The sequence below is a fragment of the Oncorhynchus kisutch genome, linkage group LG10 (assembly GCF_002021735.2).
Source record: "Oncorhynchus kisutch isolate 150728-3 linkage group LG10, Okis_V2, whole genome shotgun sequence".
NCBI classification, from domain to species: domain Eukaryota; kingdom Metazoa; phylum Chordata; class Actinopteri; order Salmoniformes; family Salmonidae; genus Oncorhynchus; species Oncorhynchus kisutch.
In genome coordinates this window covers 56,122,776-56,137,684 of record NC_034183.2, presented here as the reverse complement: position 1 = coordinate 56,137,684, position 14,909 = coordinate 56,122,776, and the positions used below count along the sequence as shown (strand labels likewise).

Sequence of the window (14,909 nt, the reverse complement as noted above, 5' to 3'; positions counted from 1 at the left end):
ACTCCTACGTTGTCTTGGCTGTGTGCTTAGGGTCGTTGTTCTGTTGGAAGGTGAACCTTCACCCCAGTCTGAGTTCCTGAGCGCTCTGGAGCAGGTTTCCATCAAGGATCTTGCCGTACTTTGCTCTGTTCATCTTTCACTCGATCCTGACTAGTATCCCAGTCCCTGCCGCTGAAAAACATCTCCACAACATGATGCTGCCACTACCATTCTTCACTATAGGGATTGTGCCAGGTTTCCTCCAGACGTGACGCTTGGGATTCAGGCCAAAGAGTTCATTCTTGGTTTCATCAGACCAGAGAATATTGTTTCTCATGGCCTGAGAGTCCTTTAGGCGCCGTTTGGCAAACTCCAAGCGGGCTGACATGTGTATTTTACTGAGGAGTTGCTACCGCCTGGCCACTGTACCATAAATGACTAATTGGTGGAGTGCTGCAGAGATGGTTGTCCTTCTGGAAGGTTCTCCCATCTCCACAGAGGAACTCTGGAGCTCTGTCAGAGTAACCATTGGGTTCTAGGTAACCGTGCAGACCAAGGCCCTTCTCCTCGATTGCTCAGTTTGGCCAGGCGGCCAGCTCTAGGATGGGTCTTGGTGGTTCCAAACTTCTTCCATTTAAGAATGATGGAGGTCACTGTGTTCTTGGGGACCTTCAATGCTGCAGACATGTTTTGGTACCCTTCCCCAGATCTGTGCCTCGACACAATCCTGTCTCAGAGCTCTATGGACAATTCCTTCGACCTCATGGCTTGGTTTTTGCTTTGACATGCACTGTCAACTGTGGGACCTTATATAGACAGGTGTGTGCCTTTCTAAATCATATCTAAATCAGTTGAATTTAGCACAGATTTTCTCCAATCAAGTTGGAGAAACATCTCAAGGATGATCAATGGAAACAGGATGCACTTGAGCTAAATATCGAGTCTCATATCAAAGGGTCTGAATACTTATGTAAGTAAAGTATTAGTTTAAAAAAATATTTTTAAAATCCAACAATTTCTAAAAACCTGTTTTTGCTTTGTCATTATGGGTTATTGTGTGTAGATTGATGAGGAAAAACATTATTTAATCAATTTTAGAATAAGGCTGTAACGTAGCAAAATGTTGAAAAAGTCAAGGGGTCTGAATACTTCCTGAATGCACTATAATTACTTGGTCAAAGCACCTTTGGATGCCATTACAGCTATGAATCATTTTGAATAAGGTTCTACCAACTTTGCACAGCTGTTAGGGCAACATATATCAATCGTTTTTGTCAAAATTGCTCAAGCTCAGTAAATTATGTTTGGAGTCATTGATACACAGCAATATTGTCTCTGATTTTCAAGAAAATGTAAGTCAGGACTGAGACAAGACCACTCAGGAACACTCAACACCTCTTGGAAAGCTATTCTGGTGTCTTTGGCATTAAAATGTGTGTAGTTGTCCCGCTGAAAAATAAAACTCTATCCCAGGGTAATGTTTTCCAAAGACTGGTGTGGATTTTCCTCTCACTTTTTACCTAGGCTTTGCTCCTTTCATATTTATTTTGATCCTGATAAACTCCCCAGTCTCTGCCAGTGACAAGCATACCCATAACATTATGTCAAAATGTGAAGACCTTCACTAGGCACTGTACATGAAAATATAACCTATAATGAAAAAAAGACTCTTTGTGTTACGTGAACCCTGTCCAGCGCAGAGAGCGACATTAAATCGAGTGGTCTGGCCATAGCATTTTTTTCTCTTGAGTTGTTTATTTTGACAGTGTTGTTAACCCTCTTGCCCTTATGTTGTTGAACAAGGGTCCCTCCCTTAGGGATTCTGGATCAGAAACAGGGCACACTATGGGGTTTCCTTTAGAAGCAATCTTTTGAGATTAAGTTGTTCTCTGCTATTTTTGTGAGATCAGATTGCAATTAATGATATTATATCAACAGAAAATTCAAGTAGCCAGTGGCATGTTCACTCAAATGTACTCAAACTGAACACTGCATCAACCCATCCATAAAGAGCCTGGCTTGCATAAACCAACCCACATAGAGTAATGGTAATAAGACTATTCCCTGAAGACAGGCCAGAACTCAGTACAACAACACATCTGCCCATACCTATTGAATGATTTTAAACCCATTTCAAACCATTTTGTCAGACATTACCAGGGAAAACAATCCCTGCACTAACTGTCGTTCTTATATAAGCATGCATTTCCTGTGCTTCACTTACTCTACTATCGTGCCTGTGAAAAGGTCTGTCGCTCAATACATCTGTGTGTGATGTAACTATACCACAGCTGTGGAAGAACTATGAAATGTCCAAATGATAGCATGCTAAATTTCATAGATACAGTCAGATCCCATATTATTGACACCCTTGATAAAGATGAGCAATAAAGACTGTATAAAATAAATAATACAAATACTGTATTGTATGTAAAAAAAAATATTTAAAAATCTATTATTTTATACTAATACAGTTCAGAAACACACATTTTGTTTCACAAGTAATACTTTTTTCTCACTGTTTTTGTCTCCTTGTTTCTCTATAGAACTTTCAGATCTTGTTATGATGAGAAATCAGGTCTGTGCGCACGGTAGAAAAATGAACTCTGTAGCTGATTGGCCGATTTATGGGCAATTGAGAAATAGATGCACTTCCTCAATCAAGAAAGCTAAATCAGGCTACTTTCTAAGTTCTATCTCAGACTCTCCTGGTGATCCGTCAACATTTTGGAAAACAGTTAATGCACTGAAGCATGGACATTCCTCTCTTTCCCTGCCTAAGCAAGATGTGTCAGACTTGGGCATCATTACTGAGAAAAACTTGATAAGTGATGCTTGTAATCAACATTTGATATTGGCAGGCTTTTTATTTGAAAGAAATGGTGGTTTAATTTACCCTGGTCAGCCAATCGACTGACTGCCCTTATCTCAGCCTCTAGCTGGCTCGATGTAAGTTTTGTTAACTTCTAGTGAATCTTTGTTTTCATTTCAATAGTTGATACTTATTTTCCAAATCACTTTGTATGGTGCCCTCATTGATTGTGTCCCTGCATATACTGTAAATACCTGGGAATCCGGATTCAAGAAAAGCTATCTGTAATGCAGGCGCTGGGAGTCAGGAAGCAAGTACAGGGGGTGAATTTAATTATACAAAAACCATGGCGCAAAACAAGAGTAGTGTCTGGACATGAGAAACATAACTAATACTGCCTGGAGAAAGAACCAAGGGGTGTGACAGATATAGGGGAGGTAATCACAGAAGCGATGGAGTCCAGGTGAGTCTCATGGGGCGCAGGTGCGGGTAGTAATTAGCAAACTAGCGACAATGAGTGCCAAAGAGGGGGAGTGGGAGTAGACATGACACTATCTTTCAATAAAGCAGGTTGATGACTTAGTTAAGAAATTAAGAATTAAAATATAGGAATTCCTATAGAACTCTTCTATAGGAACAGGTTATATCTTTCGTGAAATAGCTGAAAACAAATCATTCAGTCGACATTCATTCCCATTATTGACTATTGCAATATTGTCTATATGAATGCAGCTGCCACTGTATTGAAAACATTTGAACGCAGTTTATAATAGAGCATTGCATCCTTATTTCGACGCCAATCCCCACCACTGATGTGCGTGGCCTCAGAGCTTTATTTTCATGTCATCCAACAAATGTAAATGCCTGGAGTTTGCTAAATGCCATTGGTACTTGGATTGGAACCAGTGTTATGTTCAGATGACATGAAAATAGAGATCTTTGGCCACGCACACCAGTGTTGGGTTTGGCATCAAAATAAGGATGCTTAAGCAGAAAGGAACCCCATACTTACTGTAAAATAAGGATGCTTAAGCAGAAAGGAACCCCATACTTACTATAAAATAAGGATGCTTAAGCAGAAAGGAACCCCATACTTACTATAAAATAAGGATGCTTAAGCAGAAAGGAACCCCATACTTACTATAAAATAAGGATGCTTAAGCAGAAAGGAACCCCATACTTACTATAAAATAAGGATGCTTAAGCAGAAAGGAACCCCATACTTACTATAAAATAAGGATGCTTAAGCAGAAAGGAACCCCATACTTACTATAAAATAAGGATGCTTAAGCAGAAAGGAACCCCATACTTACTATAAAATAAGGATGCTTCAGCAGAAAGGAACCCCATACTTACTATAAAATAAGGATGCTTAAGCAGAAAGGAACCCCATACTTACTATAAAATAAGGATGCTTAAGCAGAAAGGAACCCCATACTTACTGTAAAATAAGGTGGTGTATCTTTGATGTTGTGGGGCTATTTTGCTTCCACTGGTCCTGGGGCCCTTGTTTAAGATCACCCGCTTCATAAACTTTATCCAGTACAAGAACATTTTAGCCAAGAATCTGGTTGCCTCTACCAGGAGGTTGACACTTGTCCACAAGTGGATCTTCCAGCAAGACAATGACCCCAAACACACATCAAAATCCACTAAGAAATGGTTAATTGACCACAAAATCAACATTTTGCAATAGGCTTGGCCAGTATTCAGATTTTCATAACATCACACCGTTCTTCTGCCATCACGGTATTACCGCTGGACACCACACAAGGTGGCGCAAAGAAAACACACAAAAAAGCCCATTGAGGGTCTACTATTAACCACAATGCTAACAAAATCAGCACAAGTAATAGCGAAGTCACATAGACGCTGTTTGCTAAATGCTAACGTGCGAAAGCGAACATAAACTAATTGCAAAGACAGGTGAATCCAGTTCATAAGGTTATACAAGCATAGCTAGGCGCTACCGGATGTCATGTTCGATGAGTGTCGACATTTACAAGCGAAGGTGTACGAGAGAAATTGTGCAAATGAACAAAACATGCTGTTTCTGAAGGAAGAGCCTCGTGTGTACACGGAGCAGAGGGGAGAAGAACAGAGGAGAAAAAATGCACAGGGGGAAAAAATGGCAGCTGTACAGATAATTCACCTCACGGCAGAAAGCCGTTATAAGATAACTTATGGCAAACATGTAGCAGTGAATTGCACACAAGTGTAGCTTCATGAACTCATATGTGCAGCACAACAGAGACTCGCTGATAGATACTGTATAGAACGCTATGGACTCACTAGCTGCTGCATTCTCCATCTGTTCTATTAACAAACAAACACGCGACTAGCTCAACTGTTCTGGGGAACTAAGGTACTGTGAGCTTCATAATGTAAAATGAAGAACGCAATCTGTTTTATCTCGTAATGTATTGCACAAGTTGACTGTAGGTGTTAACTTAAAAAGGAGCTAGAAATATTCAAATGTCAAATACTTTTGACGCCAGTGACGGTATTGAAAAAACATCCCGTGGCTTTTTCCAAGTACCCCGGTATATGGTTCAGTATTTTGCAATGGCAATCTCAGTCTCCGGACTTGAAACCGATTTGAAAACCTGTTGTTTGAATTGAAGAGAGCAGTCCATAAGCGCATACAAAGTATCCCTCCTTCTTCAATCTCATAAAACTTTTTTTTTTACCCCCTTTTTCTCCCCAATTTCATGGTATCCAATTGTTAGTAGCTACTATCTTGTCTCATCGCCAATAACACTCCCGTATGGGCCCAGGAGAGACAAAGGTTGAAAGTCATGCGTCCTCTGATACACAACCCAACCAAACCACACTGCTTCTTAACACAGCACGCATCCAACCCAGAACCCAGCCGCACCAATGTGTCAGAGGAAACACCGTGCAGCTGGCAACCTTGGTTAGCGTGCACTGCACCCAGCCCGCCACAGGAGTCGCTGGTGTGCAATGAGACAAGGATATCCCTACTGGCCAAGCCCTCCCTAACCCGGACGACACTAGGCCAATTGTGCATTGCCCCACAGACCTCCCTGTCACGGCCGGTTACGACAGAGCCTCAGATTCTCTGGTGGCACAGCTGGCACTGCAGTACAGCGCCCTTAACGACTGCACCACCCGGGAGGCCTTAGTATAAAATAATTCTCAATTTGTTTAGCATACAATTTGTTTAGCATACAACATAGCTCAGTATTTGTATTATTTATTGCAGTCTTTAAAATGGTGCCAATAATTCTGAAAATGACTATATATGTCATCAAATGAACATTTGTATATCAAAAGAAAAAAGACTGCCCTTTGTGTACAGAGATAATCGAAAGGATAACTATTTGCATAAATGGCTATAGCCGTTCACGAACCTGGTCCACCATTTCAGAGTATTTTCAGCTCACTGGTTGAATTGAGCAATCTGTGCCAGCTAGAGCACAATTTGGATTAGCAAAGGTTCCACTGATAGGTCAGCTTAGTCCTTAATGGAGCGGCTTAGGCCTTCTGTACATGATTATAACGTTCTTAGCAGCCTATTTTCTTGTAGCCAGATGTTCTGGGAATAAACACCAGGGTGTAATCATGTTGCTTTTCCCCTTAAACCCAGACCTGGTGTGCTCTTTTTTTGTGACAGGGAAACTAAGCCGTGCATACAGATGTCTAAGTAACTTTCCTAATACAAATAATATAGGAAGAATCTACTGAAATAGGTGGGCAGGTTAAGCGCAGACATTGCGATTTAGCTACCGAACAGTGCTGACATGTTGTGACACTGCAACAGAATTATAAAAACTCATTATCTTCTGACCAAGGTTCACCCCTCTTCCTCTCAGGACTGCTTAAGAAACAAATACTTTCCATTCATATATTTAATTTAGTCAAACATATATTTTTGAAGCGCCTCCTGCATGTGAAGAGTTTCTGTGAGTGGCATAGGATTTTGAAATATTATTCAGATTCCTTAATGAATGTGGACACACATCTGACATCTTCGGATTGCAGCAAATAGCTTTCATTCTAAGTGACCACCTACTACTGCATGTTTAAAGGCTTTCTGGCAGCCCTTTGCTGAGTAACTTTATAAATAGTTGCAGAAAAGAGCTCAAGATTTTGAAGGGAAGGCTATAGCCTACCACACTTAGAAATGATGTATACAAAACTCAGGGATTTCAATTTTTTTATGACATGCTATAATAGAGTAAAGAGACAACTATGACTTAAACCCTATTCATAATGCTAATTTGATTTGATTTCAGTATTTCAAGTGTCATTCTGAGCTCTATTGAACTGATCATGCTGGTTTAATGGAGCAGATTGATAGGTGAGTGAATTATCTCCACATTCTTTGCACAGGTATTTACTCTACGTGATCTTTTTGTGTCTACAAACCTCCGTGTGATTTCACCCAGACACCAAAAAGGGATGAGTATTGTGAACTATCCCATGTGCGTGATTCCATTAATGACTCCATATCCTGGGGGTAATTAATAAACCGACAACAGAAAGAGACCAGAGGCGAAATGGAGGTTCAATATCGTGATTGGAGTGTGATTGTACAATTTGAGTCAGATTAGGGGTAAACCAGGTTAAACTGACAAAAATTAGATACAATTCTGACCCCCAATTAAATTGATCACGAATGAAAGGAATCTGCAGTAGCTTCTCTAACTTGACATGTCCTGATTTCACAACTTCAACGTCAAAATCATGCCTCAGCAACACAGTAAATGTCTGAGGGTTCCTGCAGGCCAGTTCTTTTCTCACAGATGAAGAAAGTACATTGAATCATGAGCTCATTTGAAGACTGGGGGAACAATTGACAAGTTAGAAATACGTTTAATGGAGATTCATTGGTGGGTTTATTCAAAGCAATACAACCTCTATATTGTAAGCACTCATCAACACCCACTACAACACAATACAATAGGAAGGAAGAAAAACAGTACAGTATATTGGAGGCCGATGATTAAGGCCGATGATTAAGGCAATTCCAAAACGTATAACTATAGAATTATCTGCAACTTGGAGCAGATACTGTCAGGGATATCATCAGCATTATTTGTATTAAATCCATACACTATGAACAGTAAACAAGTGTTTAATATTAAGTTTGTGGGCGAGAGGATATATCACATCAGTCATATTACACCAACAAATTGACAGTCACAGAATGTGAGTTGAGTCTTGGCCAACTCCAAATTCTAGTTTGGACAAAGCAGTGCTGTGGACAATTATAGTTCTGGCGAGGATTGCTGACTCAAACCAATAGCGGTTTCCATGGAGTAGTGGGGGATATCGTGGGTTTGGCATCTCAACCTTCCTGAGAGAATTGCACAAGCTATTAGGGGCTCCCGAGTGGCGCAGTGGTTTAAGGCATTGCATTTAAGTACTAGAGGCACTACAGACCCTGGTTCAATTCTAGGCTGTATCACAACCAGCTGTAATTGGGAGTCCCAAAGGGCAGTGCACAATTGGCTCAGTGTCACCTGGGTTAGGGTTTGGCTGGGGTAGGCATCATTGTAAGTAAGAATTTGTTCTTAACTGACTTGCCTAGTTAAATAAAAATCTATACATAAAATATTATTATATTCTACAATCTAAAAGACATTCTGTCTTTGCTTTTCGGGAGCTAATACTCACACTTTACTTTTTCCTACTGGCACTGACTTTGCTGATGGATAATTTATTGATGATTTTTTTTTACTATGACTGAGATGTGGTTGTCCCACCTAGGGCTGTTACGGTGACCTCAGTACTGCCACACCGGCGGTCACGAGTCATGATGGCAGTCAAATTCCATGTGACCATTTAGTCACGGTAATTAGGCTTCTCCAAGCTCTGGTGCTGCTGATGGTCATTAGTAGCCTACCAAACGTGCTAACTTCCTGGTGCTCCGCACTCTATTGTCCCTGTAATCACTCTGAGATCAATGCAAATGTGGTCGAAAATTTAATCAAACACTTCATGAGAGCACAAGAGCTCATGTTGCCTACTATATTTATTTCTCAACCGTCCTAATATTAAGCACATCACTTGGCTGGCATGAAAATTAACCAAGGGAAAAGCGCCCTCATTCGCTATTTAAGTGCATAGATTACATGTATTTTTTTCCCACTATCCCTGTTTCGAGAGAGCTGCATGACAATGGTCCATTCTAAATCAAAACAAATTTCTCACACATATTATTTAGTATATGTAAAGACAAGATGAAATCAAGAATAGTGTGATGGGTGACAATATTAGCCTATCACTTGTAAATGATGTATTGCCACTTGTGAATGATGCCCAGCTAAAGGCAAACAACGCATTCTTTTTTTTGCAACTTTTTCAAATCATTAGTCGCACACCTCATGTAGCCTATCCCATAGGCCTATATGTTTTGATAAGGTTTGTATCACAACTAAATTGGCCAAATAACTTCTTAAAAGGAAACACATTTAGAGCCTATCGCGTGAGTTTCAAATTTGGGGAAGATAATTTTCACCATAAAAATGCACATTTATAATAAAAGCATAACATGAATAATCGCATTTGTGGTCACTTTTAAGAATCATGACTTCCTGCTAATGGAACATTTGCGCTTATAGCCTCTTACCATGTGCGCAATAGCCTAATAGTTTATCAACATTTTAAGCTAAACGTTCTCATCTGTTGCGTCAGGTTCATTGCTTAAAACAGCTTTTTTGATGCTAGTGGTTGTATTAATTTGGGATCTATCGCATCCTACAACTGTTCCGGACTATGTTTGGAATATTTATTTCTCGCACAGAATAGAATAGATCAACTTTTGTGCTAAGGGGGATAGTAGATTGACATAGGCTAGTGCTTTTGCTGCTCGTTAGGCCTACTTATCTTGTTGGCTGACGAAAAGTAAATGTGAACGTTCTTTCAAGATGTGTCTCGGAATTAGATAAGGACGCGCGCAGTTGCGTCCCCGAATGTGTCTGTCTTCACTTGTAGCCTGTGAGAAAGACCTGATACCGTGACTGAGTGTCATGTGAGTGAGAGGTGGTTCAGAACACAGCGGGGAGAAGGGAATTTTAATGATTATATTCAGCACAAGGGCACAACGGCCACTGGCCGCATAAGGCATGGATTATAGGGGGAGTATGGCCACACAAAGGGGATTCAGCCGGGAAATGTGAGGCATCAAGTGCTTGTTAAATTGTGAACAAGTGATTGATGAAGTGTGTACAGCCTGTTCAAAAAATCTAAGCGGAGCTCATGCCTTTCATGCAACTTTAATCATTAGAGTCGCATCATGCAGCCTTAGAATGTATTAAAAAACAAAACATATATCCCAACATTTGTATCACAACTAAATATCTCTAAATGAAGCATATCGGAGTGCCTGTTTCTTTGTTAACTGCTCAACACAGAATAGCCACATGTGCGCACTCCCTCAAATCATTTGGAGAAAATGTTGTTTCTATTTTATTCAGCTATGTTCAATTGTATTCTTCATACCTTAAAATAACAGATAATAATGCCACGGAATTCTAAGCAAATCTTGTCTGCTAAATTAACTAGTGTAGCCCACAGCCATATGGCACAGCCAGATCAGGGCCTAACATAAGGACAGCTCAGAGTACGTTATTCTGTTCTTCTGAAATATACTACATTTTCTTCATATCATGATTCTTTAGACCTGTCTAAAATAAATAATGGATGTACTGTGATGGTGTAGGCTATATTACATGGATTTATTAGACTTGTTAAAATGTAGATGTTCCAAACGTCTGCATCAGTGTCGTGTAGGCTATGCGTGGAAGCCAGGAGATGCTAAATGTGTTTATGTTAATTACAGTTAATTACCGTGAGACTGGCAGTTATTACCTTGACGATCACCCGGCTGACAAAATTTCATGACCGCTACAGCCCTAGTCCCACCTGGCTACAGTATTTTAAGATGAATGCACAAACTGTAAAATTACTAAAATGTCAAATTCAGAATCTAAAGCCATTTGAGTTATTAAGTCAAACATATATTTTAGTTTCTTAGCTTTTTGGATTCCATGATTCCTGGATCAAGAATTCAACTTAAAACTTCCTGTAGTGAAACATGTATAGTACAATGACAGTATGCACTGTACTGTCAAACAGCACTCTGGGTTGATGACAATGTCTTAACATGGGTAACCCATATTGAATGTTATCCATGGATGGTTTTATGTCATTTTGTTCGGACGGTGGTGTGAGCCATATGGGGCCTTCTCTGATGTGAAGTGGTTTTCTATATTTTACGCCCACATGCTTATCCACGCACAAATAGATGTCCTTCACTCATCACTCATGCAAAGGCCTTAGTATGAGAGAGATGTGTGGAGTTTCTTACATCCATGATCAGCTGCAGCCGAATCTCCTAAGTGGCCAGATGAGTGTTCCTAGCTGTTATTCCGATGCAGGATAGGAAATCTATCAAGTTCAATCTGTCATATTGTTAATTGGTTCTGCATAACTGAACCAGATCTGCAAAAATGCCCTGAATACACATTTTACTCTTTGCTTCTGGTATACTCAGGTGTGACCAGCAATTACTGTCTGGGCTTTTATTTTATTCCAATATATTCTTGACTGTGTTTGGGTAAGGTAAATAAATGACATTGAGAGACAATGAGGGTGACTGATAATTTGTACTTGTCTATTCACTGTGGTGCTCTGAAGCAGAATTACAGGCCATCACATCTGCTTGTTGTTGTAATTGCAACACCAATCGTATAATATAGAGGGCTATTGTGAGCAAATTGTATGTGTGTAGCCTGAAGCACTCTCATCAGTTCATCCAAATGCACATAAACAAACACAAGAGAGGAACATTTAGAAGTAACAGCATATATATTCAAATGAGTGGCATGTTCCTAGTATTGTAGACCTGTGTATTTGAGTGCTGATAAAAACAGTAATGTTTGAAAATATTTTTTTCTTAGGGATGGATCTGCAGAGTACAGTTTCGGTTCTGATCTAAGCCACTGAACTTAAAAGAGTGACACAGAAAATGAACTTGAAAGCTGCCGATAATATCTTTAGAATCCTTGAAATGCGATTGCTCCTACTCCCCTCCTCTGGCTTTAATGTGAAAAATAGGCTAATTTACTGGCCAATGTATAATAATAATGACCTAATCATGCAGTTTATTATGATATTCCAAGGGTCCATAAAGTTTTTTTCCCCTTGCCTTTGTTTTATTTCACGATGTTCAATGTCCAAAGAGAATGTGAACATTGCTTCAGATCTCAGCGCGCCAGTCTGCTGTTGTGGGTAGAGAAAGTGCCTGGCTCCCCCACTGTTGGAAGTGGAATGGTCTTCAGGGGATCTCAAGAAGAGAGCGGGAAAAAGTTTTTGATCAGGACCAGCTGTCAGTTCTCTCCTTAACTGTTCCATTGAAGCACACAGTTCATCTGCAGTATAATGGGCTTATTTACAGCGGGGAGGCTGTGTCATGTTTTAATTCAACTCACCTCTCCCACTTTTCGCACTAGCAAATTGTACACCAATGTTGTGCTCATTACACATACCAAGTAACATGGCAAAGCTGGGAGATGGAAGTGTGCCGGCACACAGCTGCTACAAGTGTTTTGCAACATAACCCGCTTTTCTTCTCAAAATAATGCCTTCATCCACTAACAAAGACAGAATAAGTCCATTTGCAGTATTCCTCATGACAAAAAAAACAAATGTTGTTTTCTCGCTGGATAGGACCCACTGTGTGTGGATTGCTCAGGGATTGTACAAATGCCATTGACATGACATGGCTTTGTGAGTTCGATTCAGTACCAGTGCCACGATGAAGCCAAATGAGAGATTGGAGCAGCTTTTATTACTGTGCCAGTGTTTTATTAGAAATGACCAAGCCTCTCAGCAGCAATGTTTTCTATGCTCCAAGAAACAGCTTGGCCTTATTAGTGTCTGGGATGCAAATGAATATTATCCCCAACTCGTCATGCCTCAACATTTTCTTCTTTAATGGTTTTGACAGGGCGTAATGAAACATATTCATTGAGGGAAATGCATGGGCATGTTCCAGAGCCCACTCATAGTGAGTGTAGCAGAAGACTTCCTCAGTAGGCGTTTAAGAGATGGTCATGAAATGGCACTGTTGGTAGTCTGCGTGTTGAAAGAAAATCTGCATTTCCTGAATCTTTTATAACCACTCCAGACGTGTGAATTTAGCATTCATTTTTGTCTCTATGTGAAATGGTTCAAAGCTGTGATGGTCAGTGGAGTGAACCTATACCCAGTTCACAGTGCACAGATAGTGGCACCCAATCTGGCGAAGCAACTATATTATAATAGGTGTTTGTCTGAGTCTGGGCTAACATCTGTAGCTCTCCATTGGTTGGAGGATTCAAAGGACATTCCATTTGCATGAGTTTGAAACACCTGGCAGAAATGATCAGTGCTGTCATCCTCCTCTTTTTTTCTCTGTATACTAGAAATCATGAAGAGAAGGAATTGCAATTGCTTTTAACTTCAAAGCAGCAAATGAAAATGCATTTTAAAGATCACTTTTTCCTGTTTACATTGTACTACTTCAGAACTACTTGCTTTTCAAAGTACTTACCGAAATGACCTTTTCTACCCTCTCATGTTGAGAACTGCAGCTTTGTTGTCATAATATGTAGTAGTCACACATTTTTTTTCTCCTGTCTCTAAGTTGGTACAAGCACGACCACCATGTACTCTGTCATACAACCACTGCATCCCCATATGCTTCAGGAGCAGGACGTGAGTGACTCACTTGTCTTCCAGGAAACGGGAAGTCCTTACACATATGTTAGATAGGACTGGATTCAATCCGTATTGCCGAAGTTCCGCGTTGTAGCCCTATTGTCATGGAGCGGAGACTGCATTACACTGTAAACGCTGCATATGTTGGCTCAATCAGATGTTACATTTACATTTCAAGCGAGCTTATCGCTGAACGACAGCGATAGGGATTGAATCCAGCCCTTAGTGTATACATTAGAGGGTCTGCTGTTATGGTACAAGAGGTACATGTTAAGAGATGTGTTATGTGGTCTGACTGAGTAAACAGCAGATGGTTCGCCGGGCCTCTTTAGCGTTCTGTGTTTTATTTACTTACCCACCTGAATGACCCACGTTGAGCTCAACAGCTGATGGGTAGAGATATGAGAGTTAACTCTTTGCTGTTGTTTGCGCCAGACTGCAAGGCCAGAGGAGCAATCTGCCTGGCGCATGCAGGACAATTAGCTTGTTTATCAGCATTGTGATTTCTGTTCCGCCTCCCTGTTCCACTGACATTTTCGATGTACACGATCCATGACGGATTCCTTCTCAATCAAAATGAGTTCGACCTCTATCAGAGATGAAGGTATCGCGCACTTGTTCAACCTCTATATTTTTTTTAATGAAGCCTGATGAGGACAGTAGCTTATGATGTGGCTGACGTATATAGAAGAGGTCACCTTGAGAATCATTTATCTGTCCTGTCAATGGGATGTTTGTGTCAAAGAGGCATGACACATTACTGTTGAGACATGCTATTTTGTGCTTATGGTTCTATATAGGATGTGCAGTACATAGGTTGTTTCAAGGCGATTCATTGTGGTGTGTTTTATTGAGTTTCCTCTCTCTGTGCTTTAGTTCTCATACACAGTGATGGCACACCCTCGCTACCATCTAACATGCTTTAGACTTGACTTTAAATAGCCATCAGCTGAAGACCTTGAAGGGAGAAAAAAATCTTTAGCCATTCATTACCCCACTGAGGAAGTGTGGAACATTGATGGAATGTAATGAAAACTAATACTCCTTCCAGTCACTATGCAATCTGTAGGTATGTTTTAAATCCCATTACAGCCTAAGAAATAGCCATAGCCTCTATAGTATCTTGAGCCAAACAGAATCCAGGGGGAAATTACCCATCAGGAGTGCAATATTGTTACAGAAATGACATCACCAGGCCACTTGTGTGTCTTGAGGGCCAGTGTCCATGTGTGTGTTTATGTGGTGTGAGGGTGGAGGGGGGGAGGGGGGGGGGGGGTCAATATGTATGTACATAACACTTGATTTGTTTCTCCCAGTAAATTGGATTCTTTGCAAAGAGAACAGTCCCTATAGAATGTGTCCAGGATGCAAACGATTGATGTGGCTA

The 14,909-nt window shown here is 40.5% G+C and overlaps 1 protein-coding gene across 1 annotated transcript in view; it reads left to right on the top strand.

The window, feature by feature from the left end:
* LOC109897604 (heparan sulfate glucosamine 3-O-sulfotransferase 4-like) overlaps window positions 1–14,909 on the top strand; it is an 89,523-nt gene that overhangs the window by 71,248 nt on the left and 3,366 nt on the right. The window lies entirely within an intron of this gene.